Below are 16,290 nucleotides of genomic sequence, written 5' to 3'. Positions count from 1 at the left end.
ATCATTTTTCACACAATTTGCACCATTTAGCCATGATAGTGCCACCATTTTGCCAGCATTTTTTACAAAATTGCAACCATTTGCTACCATTTATTTGCTACCATCCTGATGGAATATTGGTTTTTAATTCAGATTTCTTTTCTCTGCTATTTTCATCAAAATTACATATCAATAAAACTACAAATAATATAAAAAAAGTCTAATAAAATCCCATAATTATATAAAACATCTTGTTTTCAAAAGCATATAAAAAATACCAACTAAAATATAAACCAACTAAAATTATCCTAATAAGATAAACATGTAAACATTCAGAACCAAGTGTGTATAGCCTATCTTCGAACTGTAGCTGTTAACATAGCTTCAATTTGTGACATCCTATCAAGCAACGCATCTTAATCCACCTTATCTTTTTCTTTGTCAGCCAACAACCCCGCAATAATTCCATTGAACCTTTCTTTTTCTTTTTCTTCATCTTTTTCCTTAACGAGCTCCTTGATAACTAAGTTCAACTTTTCAATCTACAAAATAACCAATGAATAGAATCAAGAAATCGGAATTAACGAAAACTAATAATGGGTCAAATTGGTTGCAAAGAAAACAAAATACAACTGTGAGCTACAATTCAAGTGCTAGAAGCTAGATAGCATGTTCCAGTTTGTTTACATATTAAGAAGGAAATTATACCTAATTTTAAAAACATTTTTTTGTCTGAAACAAGCCGTAAAGAAGGTGTAATCAAATCATTATGAAATTCCTTAACATTCTCACTAATTTAAGAGCATCAAACCTAACAATAAAAAACAAGCATCTCAAACCAAACAAACATAATAACAGTGGGAAACGATATAAATGCACAAAAGTTACTAGTCTAAAAGGATTAAAAATACCTCAGGGTCTTCTCTCCTATGTACACACACCACTATCATTGCATAACCCGTACACTTTTCCTTTCTTCTTGCCCTCAGCTTGTGACCACAAGTCTTTGTCAAATTTTGGATGTTTATTACGTTCTTTCCCATACTTCTCCTCAAGGAAACCTTCATATTTAACCTAACGGGATAAACACATAATTATATTATACAAATTTCATTGTAATAAAGGACAAACACGCCAACAGAAGAGAACTTGTCCAAAGTCAACAGCTTATCACAGTCAACACCCTCTACATACTTCATTACCAACGCACGTGTGATAACATTTGTTTTCCATCGATGCAAAAACCACACAAATGAAATTATAACAGCACCCTTCCATGCAGGTCCAATGAACTGTGACGCAATCGTTGTTGGTGCTACCACCACTCCTCTATAAAGCACACGACAAAACACTTACTTATCATAGTTAATACAAAAATAATAGTAAACTTGTAAAAGTAGCCAAAAAGCTTTTCTCATAAGGTACCGCACTCCACAACGATCCTGCTGGTAAGAACGTACCTGGCCCTTCCGTTGAGTACTTGTGAAACCTTCTAAAGATTCTCGGCAGCACTGTAGGTCCCTTTGATGTTATGGATCGTTACAGAATCGTCTATCTAACCTAGAGTGCGGAATCCTCTAGATCAGATTGTAGCAGAAAACGTGTAGAACAGCAAATCACTTTCAACCGGGTTTCTATTGATTATCAAACAAACGTATTACAATCAATCAAACCCTAACCCTAATTTTCGTCCAAGCCTAATTGCTCTCACGAAAATACTTTCTCACAAACTGTTTTGGCTGATTAACCTCAACCCTAATGTCTAACCTTGTTTATATAACACAAGGTTTACAAGTGGGCTAGGTTTACACTCCTGGGCTGCGAATTGGACAGGCCCAATTCGCCCCCATCACCCAATTCCTTGGGTTTAGTTAGCCCAAACATTACAACTAACTATTACAAAGCTAAACCCGCTAACTGTTTATCGTTTAACTAATTACAAGATATCCAAAGACCAAATCTAAGCTGTTGTCACAAACATGCACCAACAAACTCCCCCTTGACAATAGCTTCATAAAAACTTTGTCTTGAGTCAAAACTTTGTCTTCAGTCTTCTTGCAATCTTCAAGTAATCTTGCACTGTCTTTGGTCTTTGGATAGCTTCAGCTTCAACAGCTTCTGTCAGCAACAGACTGTCAGCAACAGACTCCCCCTAAGCTGATGCATCCAATCACCAAATCTTCAACACGTTAGCGTTTGAGTAAACTCCAGTTCAGCATTTGCACAGCAATCTTCAAACTCTTCAATCTTGTCTGCAATATAGAAAGGAGGTTCTACCATGCAGCCAATCAAACTCTCATCTTCACACCTCACAGCAACTTCTCAGCAACAAACTGCTTCAATCTGTATACTATAAAACAAACATCTCGAGAAACCATAAGAATTTTTCAACAACAGTTAAATAAATTATTATTTTTCAAGAGATAGTTAAACTGTATTGCAGATTAAGCATTTTCAATTTCATCACCAACACGCAAAAACGTTTTGTTCAACACACAAGAACAACCTGTCTGATTGAAAATTTTGAACTCACTTTCTAACACCGTCTCCCCCTATCGGTAACAATTCTTCCAAGAATAACAGTTTTCCGTACGTTAAGAATTTTAAACAGAAAATGACACTATTTTTGGATTTTTTTATATTTTCTGAAAGCAAGTAAATACAAAAGAAATAAACACTCTATTTTTGTGAGAATCACTGGTAAGAAGATCATATCAGCACAATCAAACTGTTTCACACAATCATATAATTCTTTATTTAATTTTTCGTGAAAAGCAGTTCAAGACGATTACCAGTATGTTTGTCCACTTAAACAAAATGCATGAACATTTCAAGTACCATTACCATATGATACGTTAAGGTAATATTATTTACTGAAATACGAGCGTGTCCCACTTCAGGATATACCCCCGCGATCAAGGTATGCATAAAGATTCATCGTAGTAGGTGAGTATACTGAATTCATACATTAAGATATCCTGACTGTGTCTAGTTCTGCATATAAACTGTTTTATCATGTTTTAATTGCTTAACTATGAACACCCAAATAAATACTAATCAAATCCTGGAAATATAAACAGCACACTCTATCATGCAAGTATCTTCCCTACCACATATTTTCACAAGTCCAATCCAGATTTCTGAAATCTTAACTGGGATTAGGTTGAGAAGAGAAAAGAATAGATCTTAGTAGAGATGGTATAATATACAGATCAAATGAGATTTTCTCAGTTTGATATAGGTTTGTTGGGTTTCTTTTGGGCACTTGAGGGCCTCTTTCGGGTGTATTAGATCTATAGCGCGACAACGAACAGCTAGGTCAGCATGTATCTGGATGCAGCAGAAGCTGTCGTTGCCTAGCACCTCCAGGTCAGCATATATCTGGATGCAGCAGAGGAGGTACACGACTTTTTTCAGAGAAGATTTCAGAATCAGATCAAAATTGTGTGTATCGGGAAATATACAGACATTCAAATAGAAATGAGCTAATTCCAAGTGACTATCTTTCCTGGGGTCATGTACAATTTTAGTTCTAACAGACAGACAGCCAAGATATCCCTAGTTGAAACAACAGTATAAAGACCCAAAACTTCAGATTTTGGCAATCTATCAACGCAAGAATTAAGGTCATTAAACCATACATCACTGATATGTTCCCCACTCATATTCAGTTCATTTAAGTTTATATCACATTGGTAAGTTGATTATTTCATGCTTTTGCCTACTGGTACATCATATGATGAAGCTGCTATCACACTTAAGCAATTTAATTTCAAGTTCAGTGTGACAGTCTAACTTGCTGATGTACTATCATTTCTTCTTTTCACATAGTGATAACCCATTTTTGATTTTCTATTTTTTTATGTTTTTGATTTTTTTTTTAAGAAAAGCAGTAAACTATTTACAAAAATTCTTATGAAAAACCAGTTATTCAGGATTCCTCATCCCGTTGAGTTCGACTAAGTGTTCAAAGCGAGCCCTGTCAAATGCTTTAGTATAAAGATCTGCCAGGTTATCCTCTGTGTCGACTAAGCACTTTGAGCTTCAATTTAAATCATTTAATATACATATCAACAATCTCACATCCCCCATCCTGTGCCTAGAGCAGCCACTATCAACCAAAGTTGATAATCCTCCTTAGCAGCTCCTGCACACACTAACTTAAGAAATTAGTTAGATTGAGGGACCCAAGCCTTAATGGTCTTGGGTCGTCCAAATTCACCAACCACTGGAACATCCATCCAATATCCATTACTCCTAACTGGAGTCTTGGATCTCAGACCTGTTGGAATTTGATTTTGATTTCCACTAGGCCTTTGGTCCTGAGGGTTCCTATATACATTTGGACAATTTGACCTTTGGAAATTTTGATTTTGAAACCTTACATTTTGATTCCAAGAAGCTTGATTGTTATAATTTCTAAAGCCATTGTTATAGAAAGTTCGACCACCATTATTCTGGTATCGATTTTGATATTGACCTTGACTTCTGAAATTATTTGTATTTCCATTAAAATTGTTCATTTTAGGTGAACTGCTTCTAGGTCTCTGATATCTGCCTGGTGGAGATCTAGGCTGAAATCTTTGTTGATTTCTTTGAAAACGTGGAACTTGTGGAGTTCCTGTTCCAGCCTTATCTACACCAACAACAACATTTTGTGGTTGCTTGGGAGCAAATTTCTTTGGAGAGTTGGACTCTCTCTCCTGCTTATCACCACTTTTCTCTGGTGACTTCTCTCTCTTCCTCTCATTCACTTGTGCTTCATTCTTTTTGTTAGGACAGCAGCTAGCTACATGTCCTTTGGTGTGACATTTGAAGCACGATCTCTTTTTCGAAAACTTCTTATTTGAAGTCTTTGAACTGGATTCAGATTTCTTTGGCTGACAACTTGATTTCACATTATTGCTTGACCCAACCTGATTCCCGTCAATAACTTCGTCAACTTTTTGCTTACCTTTCTTCAAAGGACAACAACTCGCCACATGCCCTTTGTTGTGACATTTAAAACATGATATTTTCTCTTTGTTTGATCCCTTTTTAAATGTGTTGGTCTTTTTGTCTTCAGTATCCTCATCCACTTTATGAGGTGTACTGTTAGACCCAACAGATTCTTTCAAAGAAACTGGACTACTTGGCAAGTCCACAGCTATCGGATCCACTACATGTGCAGTGGTTATAAAATCAGTTAGCTCATCTTCAGTTGGCAAAAATGAGTAGTCTTCATTTTCAGAAGGTGAAGCTTTAGCAAACCCCACCCCTGTTTTATCATTACTCCTTTTTAAACCTTTTTGAATTTGAGTTCTGACTAACGAAGAATTCCCAAAATTATGTAACTTCCCCTGAAGTTCTACAATTTTGGCTTGTGCATCAGCCAATTCTGTGCACTTTTCTGAAAGCTCGTTAGTCTTTTCTTTCACAGTTTCACGAGCCAAATCAATGACCTGTAACAGTTCATTGACTTTGCTTGTTAAACTGCTAATTTCCTGTTCATTTGATTTGAGTTTTTCTAAACAGTTTGACTCTCTTTTAATCAAAAGAACATTTAACTCTTTTCGGTTTTCCAAATCAGCTAACAGAATGTTGTTTTGCTCCGATAGTCTGTCAACTTCACTCTGTAGTTCAGTGCAATTATGACACGTATGACTTACAGGTTCTGGTGTTACCTTCACCTCTGTTGTAAGTTCATTCACACCATTCATGCACTTTGAAACTTCTGCAGCCTTCTGTTCAAGAGCTTTCTTCTTCTCTTCTTTCACAGCAACTGCTTCTTCATCTAACGCACAATCTCCTACACTCTGTCTTGATGAATTATGATAGCGTTTTCGTAAAGCTTCCCACAGATCATAAGAATTCCCATAGTGCTTGATGGTATGTTTAATTCCCTCAGGCAGGGACATCTTTATCACTGCTAAAGCTTTCTTCTCAGCATCAACCATCAGTTTCTCAGATTCATCCATCTTGTCATAAGAAATCACTTTTGTCCTTCCTTCAACACGACGTGTAGGAGCCATGTATCCATCTATAATACAATACCACATTCTGGTATCTTCGCTCTTCACAGCCAATTCAAACTCCTCTTTCCAGACAGCATATTCGTTAACATTTGTAAGCTTTGGCCACTTCTCGACATTGTCCACTTTAATCATCTTTAAACACGTTTTACCGTAACCGTACTGATAAAACCGTACAAAAGTTGTCCGAAAACAGTGGTTACCAAATTATACCGTTAGAATCGTCTCGAAAAGACGAATCCAATGATATATAATGTCAAAAACCGAATTCGGGATATTTTTTTTTTTTGTCCTAAAAATCACACGAGTTCAACGGTGCAAACGGTTCTGTCTAACGAGTTACGGATCAATTTCTATTTGCAAAACACCGAAAAATTTCCGACGCTTGCCAACTGAAATTCCACCACTTAAATCTCTCTTAATTTCGCTGGTTTTAGGTTAATTTCTCTAGGTGATCAGTTAAATTCGCTGGTCTAATGTATGCTTAATATCGCTGATGCAGTTCAACAGACAATTTCGCTGATAAGTCAAGTTCGCTGGTGTAGTTCGCTGTGTCAGGTCAGTTCGCTCAATTTCGCTTCAGATTTCGCCAAATTCGCTGGTCAATTTCGCTTGTACGACGACCAGTAAATTCGCCGAAAAACCGTGATAATTTCGCTGTGGAAAGTTTTCACGGTTACCAAAGTCGCCTTTGGATTTAATTTCGCCCGTAAGTTTGCTGATTAATTTCGCAGATCAGACAAATTCGCCAGAAACAGCCAATTTCGCCCAGTAACTATGGAAAGTCAATCTGTTTGAAATTTTTGATGATTTTCTGGATTTTCTAACAACTTCCTGCAAAATCAAAGCACCAAATCAGCAACTTAAAACCGAAAATTATGAAGAACTGATTGAATAAACACGAAGAACACGAAGAACAGTCTTCGAATCTTCAAGTCTATCAGCCACAAACTATTCCAGAATCAGCCAAATCTTTCCAGAAAACCTGCAAACCAACAAACAAACAAACCAGAAGATCAAAACAGCCAACAAAAATCAAAAAATCAGAATCAAAACACACCAAAATTTCGAAAATTTTAAAACCCTAATTATCAGGTTTCAAAAATTTCGAATTTTTACTCCCTGTTTCTGCAGCAAATAATTCTGAACCGAGCAATCAAGAGCCTAATGCTCTGATACCAATTGTAGGTCCCTTTGATGTTATGGATCGTTACAGAATCGTCTATCTAACCTAGAGTGCGGAATCCTCTAGATCAGATTGTAGCAGAAAACGTGTAGAACAGCAAATCACTTTCAACCGGGTTTCTATTGATTATCAAACAAACGTATTACAATCAATCAAACCCTAACCCTAATTTTCGTCCAAGCCTAATTGCTCTCACGAAAATACTTTCTCACAAACTGTTTTGGCTGATTAACCTCAACCCTAATGTCTAACCTTGTTTATATAACACAAGGTTTACAAGTGGGCTAGGTTTACACTCCTGGGCTGCGAATTGGACAGGCCCAATTCGCCCCCATCACCCAATTCCTTGGGTTTAGTTAGCCCAAACATTACAACTAACTATTACAAAGCTAAACCCGCTAACTGTTTATCGTTTAACTAATTACAAGATATCCAAAGACCAAATCTAAGCTGTTGTCACAAACATGCACCAACAAGCACAGCCCAAGCAGCAAAAGTTCCCACTATGGTCCCACCAACCGGAACAATAACATCACGAAGATACGGATGCGTATCAAGTAACTGTTCTACATGCGGACTCATTTCATTAAACGCTTCTTTTTTGGGAAACTTCTAACTACAAACTTTTTTTTGGAAAACATAATAGAAGAATCAAAAGACTACATTGTTTTAAAAGAGTTCAAGTAACTAAAGATAAGAAAATACGGGTTTACAAATCTGCTCTTTAGGCAAAGTTAACTTTTTGCAACATATAATAAAGACTTCTTTTGCATAACTTGCTGGAACTTGAGAAGATTCAGCGGCGTCCAAAACAAAAACATGGTGGAATCTGCACAATCAATATGGCATTATAAAAACTTGATTTCAAAAAACAAGATTCCCAGCTGAAAACAGTTTTGTCAACTGAAACTGAAATACAAAACCTTCATGACTGTAAAGAATATGTTTGATACATATACAATTCTTGCCCATAAATTCAAGTAAGAATGTACAAACATCATTTAAAAATAAGTATCAGTTGCTAACAACGTGTACCACAAACAAAAATTCAAACTTTATATACCTCAATGAGAAACAAAAGAATATACTTCACTGACTCAAATTAGTACCATTAATTGTACATTTCTAAATAATTATGATCTTAAATAACACAGAGAAAAGTAGATACCTATACTAAAAAAAGCGCAAATAACTTTGAGACATGCATAGAGATAATACACACTCATATATTATAGGTCAAAGTTTGGTCAACAATAAAGTGAGGCATGATTGCACGAGTAAGTGTAATGCATAAGGGTGTCCGGAGTGGTGCGGCAAAGGGGAGTGGCAAAGGGTTTTGCCGCGCGGCAACACCACCGCCGATCCCTTTGCCGCTCGGTTTCATTGCCAAATCGGTGTAGTGTGGGATGGGGTCCATTCCAATCTCAACCAATCACACCTTTTTCTTTTTTTTTAAATAGTTTACCACTTCACCTGTCTAACCATTGCCAACACTTTTGAGCATAGTTTACCACTTTGACATGGCACACTCTCATTGGTTGATTTTTTAGTTTGCCACTCTCAAGTGTTTAACCACTCCTTACACCCTAATGAATCAACGTAAGCCCCACTAAAGCAACCTTGCTTCAAAAGATTCACATGCGCCAACTCCAAAACGCATCGTGTTTGAGAATTAATTTTTTTTCAACATTTGAAATAACCTCGAACTATCTATCTACTGCTATAAAACTTGTTAAAAAAGAACACAAAACCTCACAAAAAAATACGCATCAGTTGAAGAAACATTAATTCAGAAGCAAGATCATGATCAGGGGCGAAGCATTGAAGGGGCCCGGGGGACCCCTGAATTTTTCGCTCAGTAGTGTTATGTATGTACGTTTCGTATAGAACTTTTTAGGTATATACGTTTTCGACCCCCGGTTTTATAAAAAAAAATTCTAGGTATATACTTTTAGGTCCGGTGACTTCCGACCCTCCGATGGAAATTTTCAAGCTTCGCCACTGATCATGATGCATTAATGATGCACCAAAACTCAGTGTCTTAATATATTGTAGTAAAAATCATCATGTAAATTAGAATATATAGACTGCTGGTAAAGTTTTCCTGATCACATCCATAAAAACAGATAGGTTACATTTTTTTATCATAAAACAACCTTTGAAAGAACCTTTTATGTTCCACAACTTTCTCCTAAACTTCTTAGCATGCAACATAACTATAACATTAGTTGCAGACAAATAATTGTGTAAAAACTTTTTTATGATGAAATACCACATCAAAAAAGTTGTGCATGTCAAATTGTCAATAGCCTTAAAACTACCATGCCCTTAAAGGAAAACTAAGCAACCCTACGCACACAATAAAACCAACAATTCTAAAGCATACATACTAGTAAAGATAGCAGAATTTGCTCACCTAGCGACCATGACCCATGTAAGGCGCACCACCTTGCTGCGGCCTATTACCCCCTTGACCGGCCTGCAGATTGGGGTATCGCGCTTAAAGCTCGCCTCAAAGCGCTTCACGTGTTATGACGCTTCAGACCGAAAAAAGCGCTATTCCAAAGGCTTCATCGCTTCACACTTTAAGCATGCTTTTTTAAACCAAGTTATGAAACATGATATAAATAAGAAAAAATAGCTCTGATAAACTTAAAAAGATTTTATCAAACCACTGGACTCTTATTCGACGCGCCCTAACTAGTTATCTCAACTGGATCAATGACAAACTTGGCACAAAACCTATGTGACATTGTGAATCAACACATGGCTCTAACAAACAATTTCGAAATTCTTGTCTTCCAATGTTAGTGATGGCTGTAAATTGTAGTACTATCAACATCCCTAACAAACAGTTCAGATGATCGGATTCAACAAATATCCCTAACAAACAGTTCTATTTCTTCCAATATTGTAGTACGATCAACATTATTAGGTTTCACAATAGCTAAACATCTGATTCAACAACTTAACAAGTAACAACACATACTTCTGCAATCAAACCGCCAAAAGAATCTTAAACTGTTATCAATATACATATTAATAATCGGATTCAAACAATTTCATACGAAGCATTATATGCAAGAAACAATCGAACAAATTTGACAATCGAGATTACTAACCAGGCTTACATAATCGTACAGGAACTCCGATGGATAGGTTCTGGCTTAAGACGCAATCTCTGAAACGGAAAAATGTTACGTAATTAGGGCAAAAACATTGAAACTAGAGCAAAAACATTGAGAGATGACGATACGGTAACGATTGACCATACTGAAATTAGGGCAAAAATAGTGTGAATCGGTTGAATCATACCGTTAGCGATTGATCTGTACCGATTGAGTTCTTCGGTTGAGTTTACTTCTAGCGATTGATTTGTTCGATTGTTGAATGATACACACTAAACCCTGATAAACTTTTCATTTAGAGGCCGTACGGGCAGAGGGGAGGTTTAGCACGACCTGATTAAAATTTCATGTTGCTAGTTTGCTACCACACTAACCACCACAAGTGGCCTAGTGGAGTGACTTGGGTTCTCTAATGGAGACCCAAGTTCAATTCCTATTAGTGCCATTTTGGTGGCCACCGACACCCGCTTTAAAGCCGGACCAAGGACACTCAAGGTCTTGGGTTCGAAACATGTTTCTTACCCCTCTTTGATGGCTATGGGTATTTGCCGCCAGGGAACCTTGTCGGGTGGTGAACTGAGAAGGGAGATCCCTTCCGCGGTCAGGGGTACCGTGCAACTACCCTTTTAGTTTGCTACCACACTAAAAGCTTATTTGTATTTAGCTTAGATAAATTTGCCACTGCTCTTTTCGGAATGAAACTACCAATATAACATTAGTGGTGAAAGAGTACATGGTAAACAATACAAATATAAAAGCACAAACACCCTATACACATAGATACAAGATGAGAAACGCATGTAAGTTCCACCCAACATGTAAGCATATCTGGGGGTGTTCATGAGCCGATCCGATCGAGGGTCTGCTCATGCTCAGATTGAATTACAACCGATCCGATCCGATCGGATCGAATTTGCAAAACCGAGCACAAAAGTGATGCTCATGCTCGGATTGAATTTGAATCGATCGGATCGGATCGTTTTCGCTCGGTTTTTATCAAATCCTAAAAAAATCAAGTGGATCGTTTTCGTTCGGTTTCGCTCGATTGAATTATAAGGCCGCGTTCAACAAAAACAAATCCTAACTTAATTAAAACATGTCCAACACTTTACTAACAAAAGCAATACATAACTAAAATCATGATTCTAAAAATGTTCGTAACAATATCAAGAAGCACAAAATAAAGTGCGAAATACAAATTGTCATTTAGTTCAAAATCCATAGACTTCTTCTTTAAGCTTGATCATCTCCATCCATAAAATTCAACTTCAAATAAACATATAACCTATAAACACAATCATTACACAAAACCATTAAGTTCTACACATTACATAACAACTTTTATGGTTTGTTAATTATAAAAATACCTTTCATTTATTGTCAGACCTGTCTGAAGTTAACACATCAATTTCCAATTTTTCTTCGTCTCTTGCAGTTTGCTACACATTAAAAAAACAAAATACAAATGTTAATGCATAAACTACAAAAGTTTAAGTAGATTATAAATGTAACAAAAACTTACTTTCAATGTTTTTAAGATTGTTTTTTAGCTGGCCTTTACCCAATCACTTCCACAAACAATCAGATTATGACTATGTGAATATTGTTTTATGAATAGGGATTTAGGGTTAGATTTTGATATTAACTATTAAGTTGGGCTGAATATCTTTTTGGGCTTTTAATTTTTTTGGGCTAGTATATTTTTTGGGTTTTTAATCTTTAAAATCTATAATATATATATATATATATATATATATATATATATATATATATATATATTATTAATAAAAATAATTCGAGCGAAACCGAGCGATCGACGAGCGAGCGGACCTTTGCTCGTGCTTGAATTGAATTTGAATCGAACCGATCTGAGCGACTCATTTAAAAACTGAGCGGGAATTGAACGAGCATTTTTCGAGCGATCGTCGAGCGATCCTCGATCGTCGAGCAGTTTGGACAGCCCTAAGCATATCTACGACCATAAACTACACCTATAACAGATTTCAAAATTTTAAGAGATAAAATTTAGATCAAAACAGTAAAAACACCCACTAATCTAAATTACATTCCAAAACATAAAGAAATTTTCGAATTTTCCTATGAACACATGATGAACCCTAAAATAAAACTACAAACTCTGGAACCCGAAACTTGAATTTTTAACAGTTTTATACAGATTTCGGAACATTAGTTTTACCCATTTGATTTCGAGTCAACGATTAACCATTTTCTTTTCCGAAAACAGTGATTTTGGTAATTATAAAGGACTTGAATTAATGGATACGAAAATAGAACTGATTTATCAACATAAGCTCTGATAGCACATGTACCACATGTTGATCAGTTCTATTTTAGGTATAATGGAAAACATGAAAACATACCCGTGATTGCAGACAGGGCAACAGAGAACCCAGCAAGAGATGCAACCATCGAGTTCGACATGCTTGTCAAGATGATCTAGTTCCTCCTTAGGGTGCAATCTAATGATGGTGATGAAAACCGAAAAGGGTAATCGGTTTGGGAGAGAGATACGAGATTGATGTTATGAGTTATTCAATAAGTCTAACCTTGTAACCTCTATCTTAATCTCCTTATATATGCATCCAAGAGGAAACCCAATTAGTTAATAAGGGTAATATGGTCCATCAACAATTACCAATTAATTATTTAATAGGTTGTTATATATTTTGATCTATATAAGGTAAATGATTATAATAGCTACCATATTAAATAGAACACCATAAAATATTTAATCTTACACATTTCTTATCCGGTCCAACCTTATTTGTCCGCACATCCACCTTAGCATTCTCATCTCTGCCACCTCCATCTTGCGTGCTTGTACTTCCTTAATGGCCCAACAGTCGGTTCCGTATAACATAGCGGGTCTAATTGCAACCCTATAAAATTTCCCTTTCAATTTAGTTGGAAGTCTCCTATCGCACAATAGCCCAGTGGCAGCTCTCCACCTACATCATCCAACCTGGATGCGGTAGACAACGTCACTATCTATCTCCTCATCCCTCTAAACAAACGATCCTAGAGACTAATATAAGAATAATATACTTGCTACAATAAAGATTAATATAAGAATTTAAGAGACTAAGAAAAGATTTGATTATATAAGTAACCATACCTTTCGCCATTTTAGATACCGTTGTGTATCTGAAAGAAAGCTTTTCACCATTGTAAAATATCGAATCCCATGTAATGTTCCCTCTCCTCGTCATCAAGGTATTTTGTTACATTTGGCTTAGTATTAAATGAATCTAACGACAAACTTGTTTTTTAAGTCTGAAAAAAATAACACCATAAAGTCATAAACAGATAAACCCGTGATAGGCATAGGTTTTCAAGGCAAGTTATAAACTTATAATCATGTTTTGTGTGACGGGCATCCCACAAGTAAATTTTACACCATAAAGTCATAAACGGATAAACCCATGAAACAAATGAGTAATGTTAGGCTATACGTAATGGACACCCCCAGGAAGTGCCACATAGGCAGATTTGCCATCACGCCTCCTCAGTCCCCACTGGCGCGATGTTGGAAGGATCACGTCTAGGGGCGTTAACCGTTACACATAACCTTAACGAGTACCAAACATATATATGATAATAACATGAATGATCATGATCTTATAATTGGATTTCAAATTGAAATTACCAAAACTTGTTTCACATCCAACTGACTTCCATTCCTAATTTCAAGTAAAACCATCAAGATGCATGGATGCCTTTGCTAGATGATTGAAGGCAATAGAATACAATGACAAAAAAAAAAATTACATTAACTTCACCTTGCCAAATGCTAGGAAAGAAATATTGAATGTTAGAAACTAGGAGTTATTAATATCATAAATTTTTAGAAGTGTAGTCGAATATAAAAGTCATAAACTTTTAGGAGTGTAGTCGAATATTTGGGAAAAGATCAAATAGGAAGTTTATTTTGGCTAGGAAGTGTAGGAAGCAATAGGATTAGGACATGTGGCAACATTTAAAATAAAGAAAAAGGGTATTTTAGTCAATCCAACCCTTTCTTCTTCCTTTTCAAAACCCACCATTTTCAAAACCCACCATCTTCAACCATTTCTTCACTTTCTATCTCAATAATCACTACATTATAGTGCGATTTTCATCACAAATCAATGATTCAAACACCCGATCAACGTGTTCTTCAGCTTTTTTTTTAAAGAAAACCCAGTTTAATTTCATAAAAAATCTCGTTTTTTCCGGTGATTTTGAAGATAATCACTCGATTCGTTCGATTCGAGCGCTGATAAGTGTTTCTATCATTCAAACTTCGTAATTGTTGAAGAAATCACTTCGATCCATGTAAGAAATTCTTTAATTTCATTTTTACGATCTGGGTTTTTGATTTAGTCATTGCGTTTTACGATCTTGGCGGGGGTCCGGGGGCAGCGCCCCTGGTAGCGGGGTCCCAGGGGCGGCAGCCCCTGGCGGGGTCCAAGGGGCAGAGCCCCTGGCTGGGGTTGAGCTGTAAATTAATTTTCTGTAAATTGCCTCTGGAAAACTGCATTCGTAGACAGTGTTTCTGGTTCTGTAAACAACAGGTTCTGGTCATTGCGTTTTAGTTAGATTCTGGTTCTGTGAACAACAGTTTCTGGTTCTGTGAACAACAGTTTCTGGTCATTGCGTTTTAGACAGTTTCTGGTTCTGTGAACAACAGTTTCTGGTCATTGCGTTTTAGACAGTTTCTGGTTCTGTGAACAACAGTTTCTGGTTCTGTGAACAACAGTTTCTGGTCATTGCATTTTAGACAGTTTCTGGTTAAGTGAACAACAGTTTCTGGTCATTGCGTTTTAGAAATAAAACTTTTTTTAAGTGATTTTACTCATTACGTTTTAGGTAAACACATTTTTATGTGTATTCAGTTCATTGCGTTTTAGAGAGAACAGTTTCTTTCGTGTTTTTAGGCCATTGCGTTTTAGAAATAAGACATTTTTATGTGTTTTCTAGGCATTGCGTTTTAGAAATAAGACATTTTTAAGTGTTTTCTGGCCATTGCGTTTTAGAAATAAGACATTTTTAAGTGTTTTCTGGCCATTGCGTTTTAGAAATAAGACATTTTTAAGTGTTTTCTGGTCATTGCTTTTAGAAATAAGACATTTTTAAGTGTTTTCTGGTCATTGCGTTTTTAGAAATAAGACATTTTTAAGTGTTTTGGGTGCATTGCGTTTTAGAAAAATGTCATTTTTTAGATTTTTTTTTCATTGCGTTTTACGTAACTGGGGGGTTTTCTATTGCGTTTTACGCAACTGGGTTTTAAATTTTTTTTTTAGATATAGCAATAGTATACTCGTTTTAAAGATAAAAAACGCTCATTTTTTTGGTGCAATTTTTATAAAAAAATAATGTCGTATGAAAAAGTTATTAACGTTTAAAAAATGGGAGGGAATTGGAGGAGAGAGAAACTATTGTGCTGGATTGACTAGAATGCCCCTAACAAACCCACGCGTCTCTTTTTTTTCTTCAATTTCATTCATTTAATCTTAGCCATTGATTAAGTAAATGGATGGTCAAGATCACTTCCTAACCTTTCTAGCCAAATAAAGTTTCTATTGTATCTCTACCCTATTTCTATAATATTGGTTATGTTGAAATTGTTAGATGCTAGAAGTGTAACACCTTAAAAATCGGGTTTTGCTTAACAAACATCCCAATGAGTGCTAAAGTGTGACAAGTACCGATGGATATGATACCGGTATAGGAGTTAGGACATTATTTTATAATTGAAAATGAGTCTAGCATAGGGGTGATTTTGGGCATGTGGGCCACTGTACAAGGCCTAAATTGCCAAGGGGCCAAAAAAATTTAAAAGTTTGTATGTAATTGATTAGTTTGGAGCCCAAAAGAAAACCCAAATCCGCTTACTGTTGGCGGGGATTGTGAATTTTGATGTTTGTATAATTATATTACTAGGTTAGAACCCCGTGTATTACACGGGTTGAATAAATGCAATTTT

General features: G+C 36.1%; 2 long non-coding RNA genes across 3 annotated transcripts; both read right to left on the bottom strand.

Moving 5' to 3' along the window:
* Positions 1–328: 328 nt before the first annotated feature.
* LOC110906101 lies at positions 329–1,491 on the bottom strand. The gene is made up of 3 exons (XR_002573659.2): positions 1,440–1,491; positions 891–1,308; positions 329–521 (listed from the first exon to the last, which is right to left on the bottom strand). It is a non-coding gene; the product is annotated as an uncharacterized LOC110906101 (long non-coding RNA).
* A 6,298-nt stretch (positions 1,492–7,789) lies between these two features.
* On the bottom strand, positions 7,790–10,657 carry LOC110904406. Of its 2 annotated transcripts, none has more exons than XR_002572507.2 (4): positions 10,492–10,657; positions 10,299–10,357; positions 9,593–9,770; positions 7,790–8,005 (listed from the first exon to the last, which is right to left on the bottom strand). It is a non-coding gene; the product is annotated as an uncharacterized LOC110904406 (long non-coding RNA). The 2 variants fall into 2 exon arrangements; XR_002572506.2 differs by having other exon boundaries at positions 9,593–9,759; positions 10,492–10,655.
* Between the last annotated feature and the right edge of the window lie 5,633 nt (positions 10,658–16,290).

The sequence above is a fragment of the Helianthus annuus genome, chromosome 14, assembly GCF_002127325.2.
Source record: "Helianthus annuus cultivar XRQ/B chromosome 14, HanXRQr2.0-SUNRISE, whole genome shotgun sequence".
NCBI lineage: Eukaryota > Viridiplantae > Streptophyta > Magnoliopsida > Asterales > Asteraceae > Helianthus > Helianthus annuus.
Note: the sequence above shows the minus strand (reverse complement) of the source record. Positions and strands in the feature narration are given on the sequence as shown.